Raw genomic sequence first — 26,515 nt, 5'->3', positions numbered from 1 at the left:
CAAGGGCAACACGGGTTCTCGGCCATATAGGAGATAGAATGGTGAATAGCCGGCGGTGTCATGACGCGATGAATTATACGTACGCGAACGTCACATATGGTAAGTGAAGATCCCAGTCGTGGTGGTCGGTCGCAACGTACTTCGAAAGCATATCGGTGATTGTCCGGTTGAGGCGCTCCGTGAGGCCGTTGGTCTGTGGGTGGTAGGATGTGCTGAACTTGTGCTTTGTCGAACAGGAGCGGAGGTTGTCCTCGACGACTGCCGACAGAAAGCTGCGGCCGCGGTCAGTGAGTAATTGGCGCGGAGCACCGCGCACTAAAATGATGTCATAGAGCAGAAAGTCAGCAACGTCATTAGCGAAACTTATCGGGAGGGCTCTGGTGACTGCGTACCGCGTAGCATAATCGGTAGCGACGGCGACCCATTTATTTCTGGAGCCCGAGAGAGGAAATGGTCCAAGAAGGTCTACACCAACACGGAAAAAGGGTTCGGGTGGGATGTCGATCGGCTGGAGACATCCAGCTGGAGGTGTGCAGGGCTTCTTCCGGCGCTGACAGGGCTCACAAGCAGCAACGTAGCGCTGCACGGAGCGAGTGAGTCCCGGCCAAAAGAATCGACGGCGTACACGGTCGTATGTGCGCGAGAAGCCCAAGTGTCCAGCCAAGGGAGCATCGTGAAGTTGCTGGAGGACAGTCGAACGCAGGTGCGATGGAATGACGAGCAAAAGGTCAAGGCCGAGTGGATCAAAATTGCGGCGGTATAATGACCCGTCCTTAAGGAGAAACATCCGGAGAGAGGCGTCGCCAGGAGTTGACTCCAGACGGTCGATGAAGGCTCGTAATGAAGGGTCGCGCCGTTGCTCCTTGCCGATTTGAAGCAGCTGGGACACAGAGAAAATGCAAGCGATGGTGTCCGCATCAGCCGGTTCGTCGACGGGGTAGCGGGACAAACGTTCGGCATCCTGGTGCAAGCGTCCCGTCTTATATACCACGGAGAAGGTATATTCCTGCAGGCGTAACGCCCAGCGAGCGAGTCGTCCCGTGGAGTCCTTGAGCGAGGATAGCCAGCAGAGAGCGTGGTGATCAGTGATGACACCGAAGGGGCATCCGTACAAGTATGGACGAAATTTCGCAACAGCCCACACAAGAGCTAGGCACTCGCGCTCTGTGATTGAATAATTGCGCTAGGTGGGTGATAGAAGTCGACTGGCATAGGCTATAACGCGATCATGTCAACGCTGGTGCTGTGCTAAGACTGCTCCTATGCCGGGACCACTGGCATCAGTTCGAACTTCCGTTGAAGCAGACGGGTCAAAGTGGGCCAAAATCGGAGGCTTGTTAAGGAGAGTAGTCAGCTGCGAAAAAGATGCGGCATGGTCGGGACCTCAAGAAAAGGGGCGCCTTCAAGAGGTCGGGAAGGGGACGTGCGATGGTCGCAAAATCCTTCACAAAGCGTCGGAAATAAGAGCACAGCCCTACGAAACTACGAACGTCCTTGGTGGACTTCGGAACAGGAAAATTTGTAACGGCGCGAATTTTGTCCGGATCGGGTCGCACGCCTCTGGCGTCTACGAGGTGTCCAAGGACGGCGATTTGGCGGTGAGCGAAATGACATTTTGACGAGTTCAACTGGACACCGGTGCGGTGGAACACGTCAAGAATCGCTAAAAGACGGTCTAGATGCGTGTCGAATGTGGGCGAATAAACGATGACGTCGTCCAGATAGCACAAACAGGTGGACCACTTGAACCCCTGAAGCAAAGAGTCCATCATTCGTTCGAAGGTGGCGGGCGCGATACAGAGACCGAAAGGCATCACCTTTAACTGATAAAGGCCGTCAGGGGTAACAAATGCAGTCTTCTCTCGGTCCATGTCATCGACGAATATTTGCCAATAGCCGGACCGTAAGTCGATAGAAGAAAAAAAATAGGTGGCACCGTACAGGCAGTCTAGAGCGTCATCAATACGTGGCAAAGGGTACACGTCCTTTTTTGTGATTTTATTCAGGTGGCGATAATCTACAGAAAAGCGCCACGTGCCATCCTTCTTTTTGACAAGTACGACGGAAGATGCCCAGGGACTTCAGGAAGGCTCAATAATGTCCTTTTCAAGCATCTTTTCGACTTCCTGTTGGATAACAGCTCGTTCCGACGCAGAAGCACGATATTGACGTCGGTGAATAGGGTTCGCATCGCCAGTATTCATGCGATGGGTCACGACGGATGTTTGACCTAAGGGTCGATTGTCAAAGTCAAAAATGTCGTGATAGCCTTCAAGAACGCGGCAAAGAGCTTCAGCTTGAGCAGGTGTAAGTCAGAGGAAACCATCTTCTTAATGCCGACGTCAGTACCGTGCGATGACGTCACGGTATGGGCTGAGCTGTAACGATCTTCCACTGTGAATGGCTCGACCTCATCATCCTGCAAAGCGCTAAATATAGCCAAGGAGATCCCCTGAGGCACAACTTGCGCGGTTAGCGCGAAATTGACAAGTGGAAGGCAGGTGCGGTTGCCAGTCATTTTCAGCACAGTGTGCGGCACGGTAACACCATGTGTAAGCATAACGGCCAGAATTGGTGCGGCCACGTAATTGCCGTCAGGTACAGCTGGTGAGGACAACAAGTCGACGTGTGTCACAGAGTGCGGCGGTAGGCGAATAAAATCCATGCAGCTCAGATGGCTTGGAGGTGGGTCCACAGGGTCGGCAAGAAGAGGCAAGTCAAGGCGAAGTGAGCCGGCGATGACGACTATGATATATATATATATATATATATATATATATATATATATATATATATATATATATATATATATATGTGTGTGTGTGTGTGTGTGTGTGTGTGTGTGTGTGTGTGTGTGTGTGTGTGTGTGTGCGTGCGTGCGTGCGTGTGTGTGTGTGTTGTTCGTTTATTTGTTCTCCCTCACTGAGGGTTCGCAATGGCCTGCGAGGCAACCGATACCTGCCTCTCAAGTTGCGACGATTTCGTAAAAGGTGAAGAAGTTCTCATATGTGCTGAGTGCGCTCAGTGCTACCATCAGGGCACATGCGCTGGCATGAGTGAACGCGTTTTCAAAACCGAAGATGAGGAACCTAAAAAAATCTAAGATGCCCTACATGTCGGCTTTCACGTAATGCTCAAGGGTCACACCAAATGTCCTCTACGTTACCCATTGACATAAATAAGCAACTAGCACAAATAAGTGAGAGTTTGGCTATCCTTACCACGAAAATCTCAGAATTCGGAACCTTAAGAGAGACAGTAACTACCATAGAGCAGTCTGTTCAGCACATGTCGTACAAGTTTGACGGACTATTTCAGACGTTATCTAAGCATGAGAGCGAAATCGAACAGCTTTGCAAGAGGCTCGAGGCCCTTGAAACCAGCCAAGACAAAAGAAAACTGTTAAAACGCTAACTCAAGAACTCAAGGATCTTCAACAGTACACTAGGTGCGAGAACATGGCAATTCTTGGCTTACCATTCACATAAAAAGAAAACCTGTCGGTCAAAATTACCAACTTTGGGCTGAAGTTAAATCTTCCGCCCTTGTCATATAGTGAAGTTGTCAGTGTACATCGCCTCCCGACCAGCCCAAGCAAGCTACCGATCACATTATCCGATTTTCCAGGCGAACGGTGAAAGCAGCGTGGCTGGCAAAACGGGATAAACTGAAGAATTGCGCAAGTGCTTTAAGTTTTTTAGATAATCTAACTGCCATGAATAAGAGCCTTCTGCACCTTGCTAAGGCTAAGGCACGCGAACTGAACTGCACTTTTGTGTGGTGTTCTCAGGGAAAGGTTTTTGCAAAGACGGGAGCCATACGGATTGCTTGTGCAAGTGATCTTGAATAAATGGTTGTGTCAGTGTAGAGGCACCGCTTCCACACTTATTTCTAACCTGTCACTATCATGGCATCCTATTTTACACCGAATTCCTTTAATAACTTGATAAGCAGCAATAATTGTTCTTCTGAACAAGCGTTTCTTCTATATCACCTCAATGCGCAAATTCTACGAAACAAAGTGCATGAAATTGAAGCCATTTCATCAAATACGTTGCACATTTGACATTATTGGTTTTTCCGAAACTTGGTACTCTTCTGATGCCAATGTTACGCAGTTTCTAGGCTAAGAGAACATTTCTGTGGTCACAGACGATAAAATTGGAGGACGGGTTACCTTATATGTGAAAAACAGCCTGTCCTATGATGTTTTGTTTGATTACACTGTCTTACAGGAAGATCTTGAGGATGTCCCTATATTACACCACAATGTCGCTATACTCCTAATTTACCATCCCCCTAGTAGAATAACAGACGTAGTTTTTGAATTCATACAGTCTTTTCTTGAACGCGCAGGCTATAATAAATGGGAAACAATAATCTTTCGCGACCTAAATATTCATCACATGAAAAATAACCCTAAACAGGTGAAGTTTCTTGAATTCACACTCTCATATGGTTGTGAAAATGTTATTGATTGTCCCACAGGAGTTACAGAGCATTCTGAAACGTTAATCGACTTATGTTTTACAAGTTTTCTCTTACACAACACCTTCTCGGGAGTATTTACGCCTAAAATAAATGATCAATTTTCCCATTTTTGCACCATTTCCACTAAAGAAACATATGAGTAAAAGCATGAATCATGAATGAGTTCAACCTGGCGAGATTTTGTTCTTTGATGGCTAACTGGGCTGAGGTGTACAGAGAAACGATTCCGTCTAAGGCGTATGATGTGTTCTTCGAAAACGTCTGTCATAATTATGACCAGGCATTTTCACGTGTTATTGTCAGAAAGCACAGAAAAGCGAAAATGGCATGGATTACTAAATATTTGTATAAGCGGAATAATAAAAAATTGATTATTCTCTCGAATCCTAAAAACAAAAAATCTTGATCATGGCGCAGAATTTGAAATTTTAGCAACAGGCTCAATATTGACGTCTAGAAAGCAAGATTTCATTATTACGAAAACAAGTTTTCGTTAGTAATGCACAGCCCCAGATTAGTTTGGCAAGAATTTAATAAAATTGTAATTTAATAAATTGTATAAATTTCTAGCCGGAAGAAAATCATCTTTGCCTTCTGAGTTAATCATAAATCCAACTGCTCGCTCTGGTCAATTGCTTGCCGACCAGTTTAATAGCACTTCTTGGATGCCAGCGCTATCACTAACCCTGAAGGTGTACGGTCAACGAAGTCTATCCCCTCGTATATTTTTCCAACTTACACTGATTCGTTGTTTCTAACGTCTACATATGAAGAAGAAATTACAGACCTAATAAAAACATTAAAAAACGATTGTTCGCCTGGAGACGACGGTATTATTCACATTCTGATCAAAGCCGCTATTGATTTTTTTGTCAGTCCACTTACCTATATATGAAACAGAATGCTTCTTACTGGCATATTCCCCGACAGATTGTCACTCGCACGTATTACATTGATTTTTAAAAGTTGTAACAAAAACGATTTTAGCATTTATAGACCAATTTCTGTATTGTCACTTTTTTCTAAAATAGCTGAGAACGTAATTTACAAAAGAATCCACTGATTTTTAAAGGATAAAAACGTTATTTGTAAACAGCAGTACGAATATCAAACGGGAAAATCAACCAAAACATCTGTATTAGATATTATGGATAATATACTTTCAAACTTTGAAAAGAACCTGTATACTATTGGTATCTTTACTGATTCCCGCAAAGCGTTTGATTCCATTAAACATGACATATCGCTCAAAAAACTAGAAATATATGGAATTCGTGGACTGTCTGGCAAACTACAAAATTACTTGAGTGGAGGAAAACAGTACACACAGCTTCACGAAACTCGGCCTGAGACTGGTAATATAAAATAAGGTGCACCTCAGGGATCAATTCTTGGTCCTTTGCTCTTTATTGTCTACATAAATGGTATTGTAAATATACCTTTAACCCCAGATATCGTTATTTATGCAGACGATACAAGCGTTTTCTTTTCCGGACCTGATTTTGCCTTGCTGGAATCACAAGGTAATGCTTGGCTTAGTGAGTTATACGTTTGGCTGAATAATAATGAAATAGCACTTAATGTAAACAAAGAACTAAATATATGATTTTCACTCCGAAAAATAAACCCATACACCATATTCTCAAAGTAGGCGTCAATAGTTCTGAAATAATGTTAACAAATGGCTGTCGATTCCTTGGGGTTTGCTCCAAATCAGATTTAAGCTGGTCCGACCGTGTCACCCTTGTATGTTTGAAGGTATCTAGGTCCATAGGCTTCATGTATCGGCTGAAACATCTTATACCGATGCATTTGAATAAACAATTATATTTTTCACTAATTCATTCACATATTGGGCCGTTTAGTTTTGGGATTAGGCAACAAGACTGACTAGGACCGGCTCTTCGCACTCCAAAAAGAGCTTTGCGTTTAGTATGTTTTTTTAATATTTCTACCGGACAGCTTTATATTGCAGATTCTAAAAATATTACCTTACGCCGACCTTTGCAGTTTCTTCCTAGGAATTTTCGTCATTGTCAAATCAAGAACAATTACACACTTTTCTTCGAAAAATATTTAACGCGGGATGTAGTATATAATTTATATACGAATTTTTTAGTTGGACATAGACTCCGGACCACCTATGGTCCCCATACAATACATAATGAAATAATGTCCCTTTGTAACAGGCATTGTTCTACAATCTATCACCCTCTTAACAGTAAAACTGTTTCGCCTTACAAAAATAAAATAACACTACTATTGTTAAAAATACCCGATCCTATCTGATTTTATTTGGGGCTTGACCTGTGTGTAATAGGTAATGAAATTCATCGCTGTATTTAGTGCATCTCTTAACTTGTGCTTATAAATTCATCTCTGATATTCATATTTCTATAGTGACACAATCGTATTGCATTATCTTGTATGACTTGTTACTCTTTCTGTGTTATTCACTTCATTATAATCTATGTCAAGTGTGCATTTGCTTGTGTTCCCTATGTATTATAATACTTCTGTTTTGTTCCACTTATTTGGTATTATATCATTGTACACTGTACTTCATTTAGGGCAAATGCTGTCTGATGTGTACTCCCGAGGCGAAGGCCTTGTCAGGAAACATACGTGTTTCCTTTTGCCACACCTCGTGGACATATCTACAACATTGTTTTTGTGTCCGAAATAAAGATTGATTGATTGATTGATAAAAGGCAAACAGATGCTGTTTTTCATCATTCAAAAGCGTTTGATGTCGTTCCTCATACAGATTTGCTAAAATACCTAAAGGCAATTCGCATTGAACAGAAAGTACTGGCATGGATTGAATCTTACTTAAGAGATTGAAAGCAGCGTGTTGCCATTAATGGGAGTGTCTCCGAAGATTTGGAAGTGTACTCGGGTGTTCCACAGGGTTCGGTCCTCGGGCCTCCCCTTTTCTTGGTGTATATTAATGATATTCATCTTTGCGTCGAACCACCAATCTGGATTAAACTATTTGCAGACGACCGTGTTATATACGCAGACATATATAACCGAGATGAGCAAATTAAACTGAATAATTCCTTACACTCTATTGATGCATGGTGCGCAAGGTGGGGCTTAAGAATAAACACATATAAAACAGCTTCCATTATGTTCAGTAACAAAAACAAGCCCTTTGACTTTACGTACTCTTTTGGTAATATTACCATCCCCAGAACTGGCAAAATGAAATATTTAGGCATGACACTTACCAGTAACTTCAATTGGGAACAGCATGTTGAAATTGTCTGTCAGGGTGCACTACAAAAATTGTAGTTTTTGAAAAGGAACTGCGTAATACATCTCCTGCAGTATAACTAAATGTACACAAAGCGCTAATACGACCAAAATTGGAGTGTGCATAGGTTATTTGGACCCCTTGCCAACAATACTTGAATATTAAAATCGAAAGAGTACATAATTTAGCTTTGCGTTTTATTTATTGTTTACTCCCGTCAATCTAGTGTAAGCAACTTACGAAATAGGGCCAACGAGCAAAAACTTGAGCAGTGCGAATATCTAGAGTACCATTTATTTGCCAACTTTATCACGAGAACCTAAAGCTATCACGGGAACGATATCTTCTGGATCCTTTCAAACGATCAGAGAACGCACCACAGTAAAACTATCAGACAAGCTGTCAGCCACAATAATGTTCACAAGTTCCTTTATTTCCTTGAGCAATTAATTATAGGAATAGGTTATCTGAGGAGGCAGCTGAACTCCGCCTCGTTGTAATCACTTGTTCAATGTATTAGTATCATCAACTTATGTTGAAATTCGAGTCCGATAGGGGAGTACACTCTGAGTTTATGATATTGCCTTGTTTGAGCATTCATTTATGCATTCCATGTCCAGTGTATTGCCATGTTCTTCCACTGTTGTATGCATTACATTTTTCCAACTATTTATAGTGTTAGTTTAAATTTACTTCTCTTGTTAGTATGCTAAGTATCCACTCCTGCATGAGCCCGAAAAGGGCCTGCACTGTCTGTAATTAAAAAAATCGAAACACTGTTGCAAAGCTTCTTATAAATGCTCGAGCGTGCAGGTGACATGGTTTCACTGAAGTCCGGTGCGATACGGACAGCTTGGCAAAAGGGAGCCGTACCAGGTCACCGACGCAAGCATCGGCATGTGTCCCGCTTTCACGGTTTAGGGCGCATGTCCACTCGTTGCTTGCCTGAGTCGTTCAAGTGCGGCCGATTGGTGAAAGCTGTGCTCCGAGAAAGACAGCTAAACACATAGCAGAAAGAAGAAAGGGCTGCTCAGCATTCTTCCTGGTATGCTGCTGCCGAGTCCATTGATGAAGAACGCTGTTGAAAGCTTCTTATAAATGCTCGAGCGTGCAGGTGACATGGTGTCACTGAAGTCCGGTACGATACGGACAGCGTGGCAAAAGGGAGCCGTACCAGGTCACCGACGCAAGCATCCGCACGTGTCCCGCTTTCACGGTTTAGGGCGCATGTCCACTCGTTGCTTGTCTCAGTCGTTCAAGTGCGGCCGATTGGTGAAAGCTGTGCTCCGAGAAAGACAGCTAAAACACATAGCAGAAAGAAGAAAGGGCTGCTCAGCATTCTTCCTGGTATGCTGCTGCCGAGTCCATTGATGAAGAACGCTGTTGAAAGCTTCTTATAAATGCTCGAGCGTGCACGTGACATGGGGTCACTGAAGTCCGGTACGATACGGACAGCGTGGCAAAAGGGAGCCGTACCAGGTCACCGACGCAAGCATCGGCACGTGTCCCGCTTTCACGGTTTAGGGCGCATGTCCACTCGTTGCTTGTCTCAGTCGTTGAAGTGTGGGTGATCAGTGAAAGCTGCCTTTCGAGAAAGACAGCTGCAACCTGTAGTAGAAAGCAGAAAAGGTTGCTCAGCATTGCGCCTGGTTTGCTGTCGACAAGCCGACCATATCACTCATATATTGTCCGCTGCCGAGCCCACTCATATTGCCTGCAATGTATTAGACCACAACGCACCGCGCAAAGAGCTGAAATCTCGCACGAAACACCGTCCACCCTCCTCGCGGGCGCCGCGCTCCTACCGGAAAGTCGACGTCAGTTGCACAAGAGCTCCTATGTAAATGGTACTGCTGTGACACCACTCACAGTGACATGTGACTTAGCGAATTACTCAATGCAAAAACGATTATTTGTTTGATCGGTTGCTTGAAAAGATGAATCACAGTTTACAGAAATAGTAAAACGTAGAAATCACGTCTACGTGTCTCTGTTTTACTGAGGAGCGTAGCAGGAGAGTGTGCTACCGTTTCGTCTGCTTGTTCCCAGGTCATGCAGTCACACACTCAGCAAACGAAACTAGGTAATCACCTACCGTTTTTCTGCGCCCGATCATGCTCTTCCAGCCGCTCGCGTCTACCTCAGTACCGTGACTTATGCCGTTAGGGCATTGTCACTGACGGCGGTTCCAGCGGTACACCGACGCCGTGTATCGCGGAAGGGATCCATGAGCCGGGGCAACCTCTCAAAACGTGCACACACTGAAGGCTCTATTTCGCAGAAGGAGCCAGACAACAACGCAGGTGTTCTGCTCAGCTCGCAAGATCGCGAAACAAAACAAACGCAACAGCTCAGTCGGCACGGCAGCAGTGTCAGAATGCCGCCTAACAATCCGCTTCTATTTTGTATCCAGACGCTCCTGATTCTGCTGCTGCAACCAACGGCACCAACGGGAGCCCCATCGACCACAGATGCGCAGCAGATATGGCTTCTGGATATCGACGGCGCAACTCGTGAATCGACCATGAACTTATTGGCCTTAAAAGTCATCGGTGGCGGCGCTGGAACTGCCTCAGCCCTCCCTCCGGAAGTCCCCACATCGCCACCAGCGTCTACACTTCTGCCTGGTATAAAGCTGGCCTGCAACGGGTCGCTTGGCAATGGGCACGGCAGCAGCGTCAGAATGCCGCCTAACATTCCACTTCTATTGTGTATCCAGGTGAGAAAAAATTTTGGAAAATGCTTCTGCAGTAATGATGTATTCCTTATTTCGCCGCTGTGCCCACGGCTCCTTTGCGACTTGGTAGGCAATTCCTGCGCTTCTATTCGGTTCTTACTGCTTCTGGGTGGCGATGTCGTGTCCAATCCGGGACCCAATAATAATAATAATATTTGGGGTTTTACGTGCCAAAACCACTTTCTGATTATGAGGCACGCCGTAGTGGAGGACTCCGGAAATTTTGACCACCTGGGGTTCTTTAACGTGCACCTAAATCTAAGCACACGGGTGTTTTCGCATTTCGCCCCCATCGAAATGCGGCCGCCGTGGCCGGGATTCGATCCCGCGACCTTGTGCTCAGCAGCCCAACACCATAGCCACTGAGCAACCACGGCGGGTACTCCGGGACCCACACTTGAAGAGCTGGCCGCTCAATTGAAGCTTATCGCGGGTGAAATAAAGAATGGCTGAGCAGAAACGAATGAAAAACATAATGCGCTTGATAAAAAGCTAGAGAAAATTGCTAGCCTTGAGACTAAAGTGACTCACTGTGTCAACAGAGTAGCTGAACTTGAATGTAGTATTGAAATTATGGCCAAAAATCTAGATGCCCTCGAAAACAGAAGCCGTCGTTCTAATCTGATCGTATATGGTGTCGAGGAACGAGAAAACGAGTCGACTCAAGTACTTGAAACAACTGTAGTTAAGGAAATTTTCGAGGTTGTACTTGGCGTAACGATATCGGGAGTCGAACGCATTCACCGTCTTGGTAGGCCAAAGCAGGGCGATGAGCGAAAATCCAGGCCTATCATAATGAAGCTTGTTGATTACCAAGATAAAACTAACATTGTGAAATACTGCTCAAAATTGAAAGGCTCCAAAATTTACATCGGTGAGGATTTTTCCCAGCCTATCCGAGAAATTAAAAGGAAGCTGTGGGCTCACACGAAAGAAAATCGTGATCGACAGGAAAAAGTACGCCTTGCGTATGATAAGGTTAAGGTAGAAGGAAGGCTCTTTTCTTGGGACGAAAACAGCAATAAAATGATGGCGGTAACCAAAAAACGCCAAGCAGAAGGCAATGAAAAAAGATCTACCAAGCGAGCCACGTATCACGAGAAGCCGAAGTCAGCAACAATAATCAACATAAATGCTCGCAGTCTCATTAATAAGGTAGATCAGCTAGAAGGAATACTCCAGGCACATGCACCTGATATCGTCAGTATCAGAGAAACATGGCTGCATTCCGGTATTTCCGATAAGGAAGTTGTACCCCCAGGATCTGCGATAGTGCGCAAAGACAGGGAATGACGGGTGTCGCGCTTCTTTTTAAGGAAGGGATCCACTTTTCTACTATGTCCGACGTAAAAGATACTGAAGCTCTGTGGTGCAACGTGCATCTTCAAGACAAGATCGCTAAAGTGGGCGTGTTCTACAGGCCGCCGAACGCTGAAAGCGTGTGCCTTGAATCTTTACTTGACTATATGCAATCGCACGTGCACGGGGGCTCGATTGTACTTGCTGGTGATTTTAACCTTCCCCAGATTGAGTGGTGTTCCCTTGTCCCTGAAACAAGAGCTCAAAGCATACTACTGGACATTAGATTATGGGGTTTTACGTGCCAAAACCACTTTCTGATTATGAGGCACGCCGTAGTGGGGGACTCCGGAAATTTTGACCACCTGGGGTTCTTTAACGTGCACCTAAATCTAAATACACGGGTGTTTTCGCATTTCGCCCCCATCGAAATGCGGCCGCCGTGGCCGGGATTCGATCCCGCGACCTCGTGCTCAGCAGCCCAACACCATAGCCACTGAGCAACCACGGCGGGTCACTACTGGACATTATGCTTGGCTTTAACCTTGATCAGCTTGTTGCCGCCCCAACTCGTGTACAGCGAACGTCATCCTCCATCTTGGACCTTGTATTTGTGAGTAACAGTCTACCTTTAAATGAGTCGCGAGTAGACATACTTGATGGACTATCCGACCACAAAATGGTCTTATGCTCATTGCCACCCACTAGCCCACCTACAATACGTGGCCAATTAAAGCAAATACCCGTCTTTAACAAAGCCAATGATGACGCTATATTGACGTACCTTGCACACGAGTACCCTGAATTTCATGATTTTTGTACTGATGAACGTTATAGTATCGATGCGGTTTGGTTAAAATTCAAGTTTCATGTCATGCACTGTATGCGTAATTTCGTCCCAACTGTGTACAAATCAACTCGCAAACGCAATCCGTGGATCACGCGTGAAATAATTCATACTAAACGTAAAATCAAGAGGTTACGAAAAACTAGCAAGCAACGGAATGTTGCAGGCTACCGTTCTCAAGTAAATTCCTTTACTAGATTACTTAAGAAACAAGTCCGTAATGCTAAACAGAAATTCTGTCGTTCTACATTGCACGAGTTCATTAAGAACGCGCCTAACAAATTCTGGCAGTACATGAATGCAAAGCGGACTAATCCAACTTCACCAGATGCGCTAGATCAGGCTAGAGCTCATGATTTTAACGGCTATTTTTGTTCTGTTTTCACAACTGATAATGGTAATGCGAAAATGAATCCTTCCTTTTACAATTGTGATAATCGATTGCTAGGCACGCCTTCTTTATCGGAGGCAGGTATTCTTTCACTCTTATTAGGCATCAATGAAAAGAAAAGTAGTGGTCCAGATGCAATTCCCAACAGCTTTTTGAAGCGGTACGCGGAGCCAGTCAGCAGATATCTTTATCTCATATATTCCAAATCTTTGAAAGACTGTTGCGTTCCTGGTGAGTGGAAAATCGCAAAAGTTACTCCCGTACTCAAATCGGGTAATGCAGCGTCTCCTTCTAATTACCGGCCTATTTCTATCACTTGCACTTGCAGCAAAATTCTAGAGCACATTGTATTAAAATATCTCATAAGGTTTATTGAGTCGAACAATATCCTCCATATGAATCAGCATGGCTTTAGATCTGGATTATCCACTGTTACACAGCTTGTCGAAACACTGCATAACCTGGCCCTCGGCATTAACGAGTGCATTCAAACTGACGTAATTTTTCTCGACTTCTCGAAGGCGTTTGACCGCGTCTCGCGGTCAAACTAAACTACTCCTTAAACTTAATCACATATTAGGTGATGGCCCAATTTACCAATGGATTACTAATTACTTAACTGGCCGCTACCAATTTGTACAGTACGGCTCTCACTCCTCCGACCTTGCTCCAGTGTTATCAAGCGTTCCCCACGAATCTGTATTAGCTCCAGTTTTGTTTTTAATATTTATAAATGACATAGCTAACTATGCTGACGTGAAACTCAGGCTCTTGGCTGATGACTGCATGCTCTATAATGAAGTACGACACCGCGATGACCAGGTGAAATTAAATATTGCCTTGAGTAAAATAGCTCAATGGTGCATAGACTGGCAAATGACAATAAACATTCATAAAACCGTATTCACTTCCATCACAAATAAAGCGTATAAGCTTGACTTTCCATATCACTTTAACGATGTGCCACTTCGAAGTGTAAACCAGTATAAATATCTAGGTCTCATAATATCGTCTAATCTCAGCTGGACAGAGCACGTGCGTCAAGTGTCAAATAAAGAATTAAATAAACTGTTCTTCATTAAACGGGCCTTGTCATATTCTACAGGTGAAACAAAGCTTCTTGCATGCGTCACTTTTGTCCGCCCAGTCTTGGAATACGCCAGTATTGGGTAGTTCCCTCACGCTGCGAACGATATCGCCATTTTGGGAAAGGGTGCAGCGGAAAGCGGTGCGTTTTATCTTTAACAGATACGGACGCCTTGATTCACCTACTACTCTGTTACAGCGTCCTGGTCTAGCTACCCTTGAAAGTCGCGCAAAGCTTTTTCGGCTCAAATTTGTATACCAACGATTGCATAGATAATTCCGTGTAAACCCCGACTCTTACTTTAAATTTCGTGATACCAGACCGACCAGAAGACGGCACGCATGGGAACTTGTAGAATATCCGTTTATTAATAATACGTTTCGTTATTCTTTCTTCCCACGCTCAATTCGTGAATGGAATGCACTGAATGTAGTCACAAAACAGCAGCCAACACTAGCAAAGTTTATGGATTTAATTGAGCATGCTGCATGAGCCTAAAAGTTGTTAATATAAGTAACCACATTGCTTTCGTCATGCAATCCATCCCGATTCAGTTTGAGCTAGGAAAGCAGTTGCCTACACTTTTTGTTCTGTGCATTCTGTATTTGAGTGATGCCTTCTACTCTGCATTTTTTTTATTTTCCTGCTGGTTGATGTACATTGGTTTCGTTGTGTGTATTATTATGTATGAATGTACTACTGCTATTCTTGAATAGTCTCCAATCATTATGTACTCATTTATTGAATGTTTTAGTAGTGTTAGTTGATGTGACTTGTTGCTCACGCCTGTAAAAATCCCCATGGGGGATTGACAGTATTCTATAAAAAAAAAAAAAAAATACGCGCGCGAGACCATCTTCCGATGTGCATCGCACAAAAAAACGTAAGAACAAAAGAAGTAGGCGGGGACCGTGACGCTCCGGTATGGGAGGACGCGTGTATGGAAGTTTTATTGTAGAAGGTAGACGGGGCAAGTCTTGAGAGCGTCGTTGTTGACACTGAAGCTCGCCTCCTTTAATCATGAGTCCGCGGCACTTCAAAAATTTCTGTGGTCACAATGAACCAATTTGAAAAATTATTGCAGTAGAGTGCTCCATAGAGGGCGCGTGACCGTTTCCAGCGTATAACGAAAATTTGCTGTGTGGCCTCCTGAGAGACCCTGTAAGGATCGTTAACACTGAGTCATTCGGCGGTAATGAATTGCACCCCACACCGATTTATGCCACCACTTTTGCTGGAATTCCTCATCGCGTACCAATCAGATTGCAAGCCGCCAACTGAGTTGTCCCTCGCTGCTCTGCACGAATGAAAGCGACCCCGTTCGATCTCGGCATTTGCTAGTCGCCTGTGTAAAGGGTCCTCCAGATGTCACCAAAGGATATAGGAAGTGCCTGTTTCTGTGCAAGCACCCCGGTAAGCACAAGGACCACCCAACGCGACAGATAAAACTGAGCAGACTCGACGTGAGCGAAGAAAACTGCAAAACAAGTAGTCAGCGAATACTGGGTTTGGTCGTGCAATCCATTGCATACTTGGATGATGGCACTAGTAGCAATATCGCCTGCTTCTCCTTGTTTTTGTGGTATTTCAAAAGCTGGCAGCAACTCGTGCAGTGCGAGAAATGTGATTGACGCGAGCTTTCGGCGGCTGTTGATTCGGTGTCAAACTATAGATGCCGGGCTGTGTTGACATGCATTAGATAAAAATTCACCATCCTAGAGCTCCTTGTTTGGGCTACTTGCTGATGTCACATTGGAACTGCTATTTCCGTTTCTAAGACACTGAATGCGTGAAACATTGCTGCTTGGATATGGAAAGGTACGTACCTTTCTAAGGATTTACCGCGCCTGCATTGCACAGATGCCCATGCCTGTCCCTAAATTCTCTTGAAAAGAAATGCCAGCAAAATAATGTAATTCGTAGGCATTGCTTTAACTATATATTTATGGTAGAACAGCATTCATAAAATTTGGTGTCAACATTATTTACCCGTATATTAATTAGATACTGCCTATGAAACATTTATAAAGCTTCGTATTGCTCTCAGGAGTTGTAGTCTAATGTGGGCGTTATATTACTGCTTAATTTTGTGCGCTTATTGTCAAAAATAAATTTGCTACTACTCTTGCCATTCTCCGAGACAGGTACTCAGAAAAGCATTGTTTATGGCCCTTCGCTCGGCTGCGCGTCGTGTATAGTACGTACTTTAGAAATGCCTAAACATGAATCACCTGAAAAATGTTCTACGGTTAATATGGAGAGCCAAGTCATTAGAAGCGTTGTGATGACTCAGTCGCCTGCAACAGCCTTCCTTCATCCATATGGCACACCCTGCAACAGGTCCAACCGAGTGTTGATAGGTACGTATCGCTAACTAAACCCATCTGTGTACTGCGATTCAGAAATGAAACCAAGAATCCCTACTTTACAGTTTACAGCGCCAACTGGAGCACTTAGAGTGGCCGTAAAGTGCAACTTATGCTCCCCTGAAGAGAACTAAAATACTTTGTGTACCACGGTGCAGCCAACCTCCGTGGTTTAAGTACAAATTAAGAACTATTGGATTCGTGAGTACAGAAAACAATGCACCCTCGTTCCTCACCGCATATAGAAGGCACCACAAGCCTCCAATGAATTCACCTGTTTTTAGCCATCAGAAAAACAAGAAATGTCAAAAGCAAAAAGAATTCCGGTGGCGCGATCCCTGATGTCATGGATGACAAAACCTACGGCACTGATAACTTGGCAAAAGCTGAAGCCTCCAATGCTTATTTTCATTCTCTGTTCTTGTGCTCAAATGTCGAGGGTACTGGATTGCATGACGTCAGAGAGTTCACACAGATGAGGGAAATTGAGCTGTGGGAAGATGGCATCGTATCATTACGACGGAAGGTAAGCGTTCACTCGGCTCTCAGTCCTGTCTGTATTTCAAATTGTATGCTAAATAACTGCCCATTGTTTGTAGCCCCTTTCCTAACTCTGCTGTTTCAGATATCCATCCAAGTAGGCGCTTTGTCCCCGGACTGGAAAAGTGCACATGTTATTCCAATTAAAGAAAGCAGTACAAAAACAATAACGCGCAACTACAGGCCTATTTCACTCACAAGCGTTGCCTGCGAGGCATTGGAACATATCATTTATAAAAACTTAATGGCACAAGTTCAGGAAAGTAGCTGTATTTTGCTCCAACGCATCATGATTTCACGGCTGGCTTTTCTCGTGACACTCAGTTGATCTAATTTTGTCATAATATCGCAGCACTTATCGACTCCGGTATGCACGTGGGCTGCGTATTTTTAGATTTTCAAGAACGATTCTATACAGCATCTCATGCCCTGTTACTACAAACGCTGTCTTAGCATACAATACCACCTAAGTAGCTGAAAGCTTATGTTTTCGAAAGAAACCGATGCATAATTCCTAGTGGTGTCCGCTGATCTGACGTTTCTGTATTATCAGGTGTGTCACAGGAATCCGTCTTGGGGCCTCTGCTTTTTCGGATATTTATTAATGATCTAAGTGAACATTTCTTTTGCCATGTTAGGCTATATGCAGATATTATTGTATAAACCATGAAATCTCATGTGAAGCGGAGAGTGAACAGTTACTAAGGAATCTGAACAATGTTATGTCTTGGTGTTCCACTTGGAATGACCCTGAATATGTCCAATTGTAATCTTTCAAGATTCACGAACGAAAAACGGCCCTTGATGACAAGCTACCTCATGAACGCAACATAGCTGCCCCTTGGGAAGGAATATGAGTTCCTAAGGGTTATTAATGCTATAGCGTTAACAGCCACGTGTCACACAACATCCGGTGTAGGCGACCGGCATCCAGCGGCGGATTTCATTTGGGCAGGAATATTCTCGAACCACTCATACGCAGGCCCTCCATGTGGCGCAAGGAAACTACTGAACTAATCTAATGCCTCACAATAAAATAGGTAGAAAAATCGTAAAGTACTACTGACGCACAGCCTAAAGACATGGTAGCGTGGGATTGTAATTTGACAATACAAGGAAATGTAATTTTGTTACACGAAAATTCAAAGAGCGTTTCCACCATTCATAGACCGGCCACGGCGTCTGCCATTTTCACGCGCCTGCGCCTGAGTATCTCGGGGGTTATGGAGCTACGCTTCCGCTTCCTTGTAGTACCTCTAGATGGCGCTCGCCTCCACCGCAGCGGCCCTCCATGTGGAGTCGAGCTCGAGATCTTGTGGCGAATGGACGTGCTTTTTACGATCCGTGGCGGGCTCGGTGGCGGCGGCAAAATCATCCTTTTCTGCACGCTTTGAGCTTGCTTCTGTTTTTGATTTGCTGATTTTTTAGCCTTTGAATAATAATTAGGTAGTTTTCTTTTTTTTGTCTCTCTCGTTTCATGTGCGCCGGTGTGTTTCGTGTACATTTGGTTTTTCAGGATAGTCAGAACATCCTCTCGCGCCACGTAGTTCAACACGTGCAACCGGGTGGGACGTTGCGTCTTTATAGCCTTTAAAGTGTGGCCTGGGAGTGGCAAGACTAATAGCTATTAGTGGTTTTACTGTGCCTGTTTAGGTAGGAAAGTGACAGCGTGGCTGCGTGGTTGAACATGTGCGGAAACGTGTCATACCTTAAGTCTCTGTGGCATTGATTACTTTTAAAACATTGAGGAGAATTACTTTGCGACACCTCAAGGATTTAGATCCTGTGTGTATCGGTTCTTGGTAGAAGGCACGTGCTCTCTATTATTATACTATTATCTTATCATATCTGCGCTAGAAAAAGGCGTGCAATACATGGCAAGAAAGCCGGGAAAGCGGGCAGTGTGCGGGGGGTCCCTCAAGGCAGATAAGGGAGCGGATGAGAATAGAGAAGGGGTCGAGTCAATCGGCACACACTGTGATGTCGATGCTACGCTGAAGAAAATGGAGGCTTTCAAGGAAGAGCTTGTCAAACAAGTTGAAAAGCTCAAAAATGAGCTAAATAGGCAGCGTGATGTCCGGAAGGTAATGGAAAAAAAGACTTCATAAAGCCGACGAAAAGCTGAACAGGGTCGTCATTGTGAACGAGAATGGTCATGACAATAGAACGCAGTGCCCTGACCTGACAGCAGAGGGAGTGCCAGCAAAGTACGTGAAATGCGTGCAACATGGTGAGGGGTTAGCTGGAAAGAGCAGTGCTTACCTTGAGGCCGCCACGGGAAAAAAGCAGGAGCGCAGGGGTCAATCACCCTTGTCGAATCCAAATCACGCGGAAAAGAACTTAAGGGAAGCAGGCATAGGTAGTAGAGAGCGAAATGGTAGTTATCGCCCGCGACTCAAACCTGCCTACCTGCTCAGACGCAATTGGGGAGAGGGTGAAATGCGGTAAAAGAGTGGCGGCAGGGACATTTCCAGGGCAGACACTACGTTCTGTCAGGGAGCGAGCGAAAGAAAAGCTCGCATAAAATGCCCATGTGCGCAACCTTGTCATAGTAGTAGGTGGGATAAATGACCTCCTAAACAGGAAAGGGACAGGGCTAGGACAGCGCTTGGCGAAGTGGGTGGAATACTTGCGCGAGCTATCCCCTCAGGTGCAGATGAAGGTGCAGTTGCCGCAGGATGAAGTAGCCAGTAAATGAGAAATATACCACGAGGAAAAGTCTATGGTTCAAATACTGGTGCGAGCAAAGATAAAAGGTGAAAGTGAACGTTGGTCTTCAGAAATACGTGAGAAAAAGAAGGCCGCACCTAGGATATTTTGGAACCACATAAAATGATTAGGCAGAAAGTCAACAATACAACAACATATCCTAATCGAAGAAGAAAATAGACTGCAAGGAGAAGCAGCAATAAATTACATCCGAAAAATAACAACCGAATCTTTCCAAGGCAATGACGAGGTTGCACTTGATGAAAAAAAAAGAGGATGAAAGAGAACGAGATGGAAGAGGAGCTGCTGCTGACAAATATTAACTGGAAGAAAGGCGATGAGAAAATTCCTAAGCGCACAGCTACAGGGCTAGCAGAGGTTCCCGTTGGGCTGATTAATGAACTAGAACCAAAAAGTAAGAAAAATCTGGTGAAAACAGTGGAAAGAACTTTAAAACATAGACGAATACCAGTCAGTTGGCGACAAAGTATAATGAATTTAATTTATAATTGTAAGGGTAGAAATATAGAAGTCACTTGTATAGACCGTTGACCATTATACATTGGTATTATACAGGCTAGCAATGCAGACAATCAAATTAAAGCGGCATGCATGGGCAGAGAATAAGGGAATTTTGGGAGATCTTCAGAATGGCTTCAGGATTGGCAGGAGTTTGGATGATAATTAATTGCTTCTTACTCAGTCTATTGAAATAGCAAGAGTAGAAAGCAGACCGTTGTATGTGGCTTTTCCAGACATTACAGGCGTGCATGACAACGTAGGCCGCAACATTTTCTGGGATATTCTGGAAGGGGAAGGCTTAGGTCACGATTGTCTAGAGCTTTTGGGAGAGATTTACCTAGAAAATACCCTTACCTTTGAATGGGAAGAGTTGAAGAGCGCGGAGAAAGTGGATATCAGCAAGGGACTCAGGCAGGGGCTCCCTTTATCCCCACTGCTGTTTATGATGCACGTGGTGAGGTTGGAGAGGGCGCTAGAAGGAAATAATATCGGGTTTAATCTCTCACACAGGCAACCGGGTACAGTGATGGAGCAGCAGCTTCCATGTTTATTTTTGCGGATGACATTGTGTTGCTAGCTAACAAGCAAAGTGATTTGCAACGTCTGGCTAATATTTCTGGACAGGAAGGCAAGCAAAAATTTAGGCTTGAAATTTCGTGTTAGAAAATCAGTTGTTAAGGTATTCAATGAAAACAGTGAACATACAGTGACAATACAGGGCAAGGAAATACCTCGCGTAAGAGAGTATAAAGACCGTGGTATATGGATAAACGAAGGCCAGAGATATATAGAAACACAGGGAAAAACAATAAAAGTAAAGGGGAAGAGAAATGCAGCCATAATCAAGCGCAAAGCGCTATGGGAATACAATGTGGAAAGGTGTAATGGTTCCAGGACTTACTTTTGGAAATATGGTTGTTTGCTTGAAATCAGGGGTTCAATCAGGACTCAAGGGGAACCGAAGGTCTGCGGGTCGCCTCGCATTGGGCGTTCACGGGAAGACTACAAATGAAGCTGTCCATGCAGGGTGATATGGTCTGGACTAGTTTTGAAGTGAGGGAAGCTCACAGTAAAATTGATTATGAAGAACGACTTAGGAATATGGAAGAAAGTAACTGGGCTGGGAGAGCGTTGGGGTATCTGTACAGGAAAAACATTGATTCACAGTGCAGGAAAAGAACTAGGAAGCTTACCAACAAGTATGCGGCCTGTAGGCTGGGCAACACCGCAACAAAGAACGTCAAGCGAGAAGTCAGAGAGGCTGAAATGGGTGCCGGAAATGGAAAAGACACCTGCGATGAGTAATTATATATAATTAGGAGTAAAAATGAAATCAGGAAAGAATTAATGATAACTCAATGGGAAGCTCATTACTTTTTGAAGCGAGATCAGGATGCCTTAGAACACGCACCTATAAAGCGAGATATAAGAAGGAAGAAGCATGTGCTTGCTGCGGTACTGGTAGGAAAATGATGGAGCATGTTTTATTAGAATGTGAACACACCTGCCCAGCAGTCGATTTATGCACTACTGGCCTCCTTGAAGCCCTTGGGTTGAGCGAGAACAGGGGAAACGTAAACTTTTCCGCAATAGAAATAAGTAAGAGGCGATTGGTAGATTGGTGGAAGAAAAGTAGGGAAACGACAAAAATCGGTGACTTAAAATCAAAGGTCGCAATGGGGGGGGGGGGGAGTCAGAAAAATGTGGTTCGAGAGTTCATAGTCTGTTTTTTATTATTTTTATTTTTTAACTTGGGAAGGGCATTACGCAGTATAATAGCAAGAGCCTGGTGGCGACCCCCCACCACCCTGTTCAATAGGGGTGCTCATAACATCTATCCATTCATCCATCCAAATGCGGCCCACGCAACAGGCCGCGTTTCTACCAGAAAGCTCGTCTTCGTACATCGCGTTCGCAGCCAGCGATTCGCGTGAAACATTCTGGTTGTATACGCAGCAACTGCCTGGTAGCGTATGCGGGATCTTTGAACGCTGAGGCGTTCCACTCTTGAAGTTGATGCTTCAGCGTCCTCTATTTTTTTACACCGAAGCTGTCTACGGGTAGGATATGGACGATCGCGTCTACGCGTAGGCCAACGATTTCTCATACGTGGGCCGATCCCGAAGCTAGTGCATACCAGTGCGACACACAGTGGCGGTGAATCGGGCATTAATCACTCCACATTCGTGGGACGATTCCGAAGGTATTGCAATGCCGGGCGAAGCCACGGCGGAGGTGAAGCAGGCTTTAGGCACGCCCCATACGTGGGCTGTTCTCGAAGATAATGCAATACTAAGCTGTCCCGCAATGGAGGTGCAGTTCACCTCAGGGGCCCACATTGCTTCGCTGGTCAGCATTGTTCACGGAGTCTCCGCACGCTGATCGCGTGCGGAGACTTCAACGCGATGAACCCTGCCTGGGGCTACAAGTACACAGCAAAGGGCCGCGACCTGCACCAAGACGTCACGGAACTCGACTTCACCCTCATCGGGGACCCGACACATCCGACGAAAATTCGTAACTCCTTGTCCCGGGACACCGCTCCGGACCTCACGTTTGTCAAGAACGACATACGGAGCGCGATCACCTGAAGAAACACGGGGACAGACCTAGGCAGCGACCACACCATCGTGGAAATCGGCACACCAGAACACAACGACACCAGCATCAAAACACACAGATTGATAGACTGGGATGCCTTTCGAGACGCCAGAAGCCAGAAGAGGGCCGGTGACGACGAGATCGAAGACATCGTCTCGTGGACGGCCGAAATCACCAAGAGCGTACGCGACGCGACCAAAGAAATTGAAACGGGCACGGAGATCGACAAAGTAGACAGCCGGCTTGTGCATCTCATTGAAGCCAAACAGTCGATACTCAATCGCTGGAAGAAACAACGGCTTAACCGGAGACTGAGAAAGAAGGTGGCGGAGCTGAACCGAGCGATCGAGGATCACTGCCGCGCTCTCTGCACGCAACAGTGGAACGAGATCTGCAACGCGGAAGACGGGCAGATGCGCAGCGGGAAGACGTGGAACCTGCTGCGGCACCTGCTCGACGAAACCAAGACCAAGTCGCACCAAAGGGACAGACTCGCCAGGGTGATACATCGGGCGGTCTCAGCACACGGTGTCGACGAAGTCACCAGGCGCACTAACGACAAACACCTGCCGACTACACCCACCGAACAACACGCGCCATACAGCAGCCTGCCTAACGCGAAGCTTGATCGTGACATCGACGTCGAGGAGGTACGCGCGGCCCTGCACGGCCTCAACAGCCCGTCGGCAGCCAGCCCGGACCTCGTCACGAACAAGGCGCTCAAGAACCTCGATGACCGCTCGATTGACAATCTCGCAAAATACTTCAACAAGTGCTGGAGAGCGGGCGCGCTGCCAAAGCTGTGGAAGACAGCCAAGGCCATCCTGATCCCCAAGCCGGGGAAGCCGCCGCACACAGATAACCTCCAGCCCATCTCGCTCACATTCTGCATGGGCAAGGTGCTGGAGCACGTCCTGCTCAACAGGTGGCGAGACTACCTGGAACGAGAAGGGCTGTACCCGACCACCTTGATCGGCTTCAGACAGCACCTCAGCAGGCAGGAAGCGATGCTGCAGCTAAAATACCAAATTATCGATGATGGCGGCAGCGCCCGCGACAACAAAGCAGTCCTTGGGCTTGACCTGCAGAGCGCCTTCGATAACGTGAAACACTCGGCGATTCTGTCCCAAATCTCCAAGCTCAACATGGGCGAAAGATCCTACAACTACATCAAGGACTTCCTCACGGACAGGACCGTCGAGCTACAGGCAGGTGACCTACAGACTCATGCGAAGAAGCTCGGGAGCACCGGCACACCACAGGGATCGGTCATTTCACCGATGCTGTTCAACCTGGTAATGATCAGAGTGGCCGGAAAACCATCACCCGTCTCAAGGCAAAAGCAGCCAACGCGATTCGACTCTTCAAACGAGTCACTTCCCGGAAGGCTGGCATGAGATAGGAGAGCCTAATTAGGCTTGTCCAATCCTTCGTCATCCGTCACGTCGCGTACGTCGTTGCAGCCTACCACAGATGGCTGCAACACGAACGAAACAAAATCAACGTGCTCATCAGAAAAGCGTACAAGACAGCGCTGGGGCTGTTCGAGTCCACGAGCACAACCCGCTTGTTACAACTCGAGATACACAATACGCTCGAAGAAGTAGCCGAAGCGCAATGGATTTCTCAACTGGAGCGGCTGTCCATGACCAAAGCAGGGAGGAAGATACTCGACGATCTGGGAATTAGACGCTCGAACGAGGTGGACATGAAGCGCACCGTCCCCAAAGAGGTCCGACGCCAGACCAGAAACGACCCCATACCGAAACACATGAATCCCGAGTTCAACAAGGGAAGAAGAGCGGCGAAGGCCAAGGATCTCATCGACCAGCATGCCGACGACGAACACGCGCGGTACGTGGACGCGGCCGAATACCAACGGAACGCCTTCGCAGCGGTCGTCATAGAAGCGTCAACCGGTGCCACGAGGACGGCAGCGAGCGTGAGAAGCGCCGGAGCGGAACAAGCGGAGGAGGTAGCCATCGCCCTGGCCATCGCCGACGCAGACTGCCACACGGTGCTGAGTGACTCAAGACAGGCGGTGCGAAACTACGCCAAAGGCCAACCCTACAGGGAGGCTGAGCGCGTACTACGAGCGGTCACACTAGAAGAACGAAAAGTACGACGCAAGTGGTTCGCGGCGCACGTGGGCGACGCGTCCGAACGCAATGAGAACCATAATGAGACGGCACACGCTGCGGCGCGAGCGGTAACCAACCGCGCCCCGGCGACACACCATCTGACGTGGTTCGGAACCAAGGACCGCATGACGGATTACAATGAAATCACGAAGGCCTACCGCCTGGCTCGCAGGACTCTCCCATCCCCGCACCCGAGACTGAGTCGAGCGGAGGCGGTAGTACTGAGGCAGCTCCAGACTGGATCGCTACCGAGCCCGAAACTGATCAATCGCATGTACCCCGAGACATATCCGACAGATATGTGCAGAGTCTGCTGGATGGAGACCACAGACTACACGCACATCTTGTGGGACTGCGTTAAATATCCAGAAAAAGCAAAATCAAGAACGCTCCCACCACGGCTCGAGGCAGCCGCGAAGAGCTACGACCGAGACGATCAGCTCTGGGCCATCCAGCAGGTCCTCGAGGCGCTCCAAAGGGACGGACCCAGCGAGCCGGCAACGGCGAGCGGAGACCCGCGCCGAGTAACGGCGACTTCGAGGATGACGTAGGCCCTCGTCGGGGCGCGCCAGCGCCCAACTGCAGGTATAAATAAACTTGGCTCCAATCCAATTCAATCATGGAGTGGAAGGGCACTGAGTTTTCACTGCCGTTTAGCATGGAAGGCACCTATAGATTACATTGTGTCGAAGGCTAGCAACCCAGTAAACTTTTTGAGACACAACTTTAAACAAGCACCGGCCTCTCTAAACCTGTATATGTCGAATGTGCGCCCACTTTTACGACACGCGTGTAGCACTTCGCACCCTTTTACTAAAGTTGGTTCTCTGCATCGTGTGCAATTACGAGCGGTCCGTTTCGTCACAGGTAGGAGGGCATGGTCGCTGTGCCACGAAGCACGCCCTTTCATTTCTTTACACCAATATTCGCAATATTCTTCCCAAACCTGATGCCCTCCAAACCCTGCTCAGTAGAACGGCATCGAACATCGTCCTTCTTACTGAAACTTGGCTTAATCCGTACATTATTAATGCTGAAATTCTTTTACACTTTCCAATTTTTTCTATATTCCGGCGTGACAGAACCCACAAAAAAGAGGGGGAGCGTACTGATGGGCGACGTACAGCACAGGAAAGTCTTCAGTGTGCTGGCATAACAGTAAGAACGCCCTTAAAAATTGTCTTTGCGATAAGCAACGTTTCCCGCCCAGCCGTTGTTATCGGGTACATGGTATCGTTCACCCGACGCAAACCACTTTTTCGTAGCTGACTTCGATGAGGTGTTTCACTCGGTAACCCAAAAACAAGAAAGGGGCTGACAGATGGAATAGCACACTGTGGTATGACGTTTGTAAACAGGGATAAGGTGCCTCAGAAAGGCTGGCCAACGTTTCGATAGGAGGATCTATCCTTGTCAAAGGTGGCCTTGTCATCCTCGGCATGGTACTTTTAGAGGGTCAGTGCAGTGACGTCACGTGCGGTTGTGGTCGCTGGCGGCTGGTTTTAAAGAGAGATTTCAGAGGAAA

The 26,515-nt window shown here is 46.1% G+C and overlaps 2 long non-coding RNA genes across 3 annotated transcripts in view; one reads left to right on the top strand and one right to left on the bottom strand.

Annotated features, from left to right (window-relative positions):
• Window positions 1–8,185: 8,185 nt before the first annotated feature.
• LOC139057204 (uncharacterized) overlaps window positions 8,186–26,515 on the bottom strand; it is a 31,343-nt gene continuing 13,013 nt past the window's right edge. Inside the window, exons 2-4 of one of the 2 annotated variants that reach the window (XR_011512639.1) lie at window positions 21,442–21,540; window positions 20,603–20,720; window positions 8,186–9,358 (exon numbers count right to left, since the gene is read on the bottom strand). This is a non-coding gene — a long non-coding RNA (uncharacterized lncRNA). The remainder of the gene's footprint in view (window positions 9,359–20,602; window positions 20,721–21,441; window positions 21,541–26,515) is intronic. The other variant, XR_011512640.1, reaches the window with a different exon arrangement.
• LOC139057213 (uncharacterized) overlaps window positions 10,386–26,515 on the top strand; it is a 67,192-nt gene continuing 51,062 nt past the window's right edge. Inside the window, exon 1 of the long non-coding RNA XR_011512641.1 lies at window positions 10,386–10,469. This is a non-coding gene — a long non-coding RNA (uncharacterized lncRNA). The remainder of the gene's footprint in view (window positions 10,470–26,515) is intronic.

The sequence above is a fragment of the Dermacentor albipictus genome, chromosome 1 (genome assembly GCF_038994185.2).
Source record: "Dermacentor albipictus isolate Rhodes 1998 colony chromosome 1, USDA_Dalb.pri_finalv2, whole genome shotgun sequence".
NCBI lineage: Eukaryota > Metazoa > Arthropoda > Arachnida > Ixodida > Ixodidae > Dermacentor > Dermacentor albipictus.
Note: the sequence above shows the minus strand (reverse complement) of the source record. Positions and strands in the feature narration are given on the sequence as shown.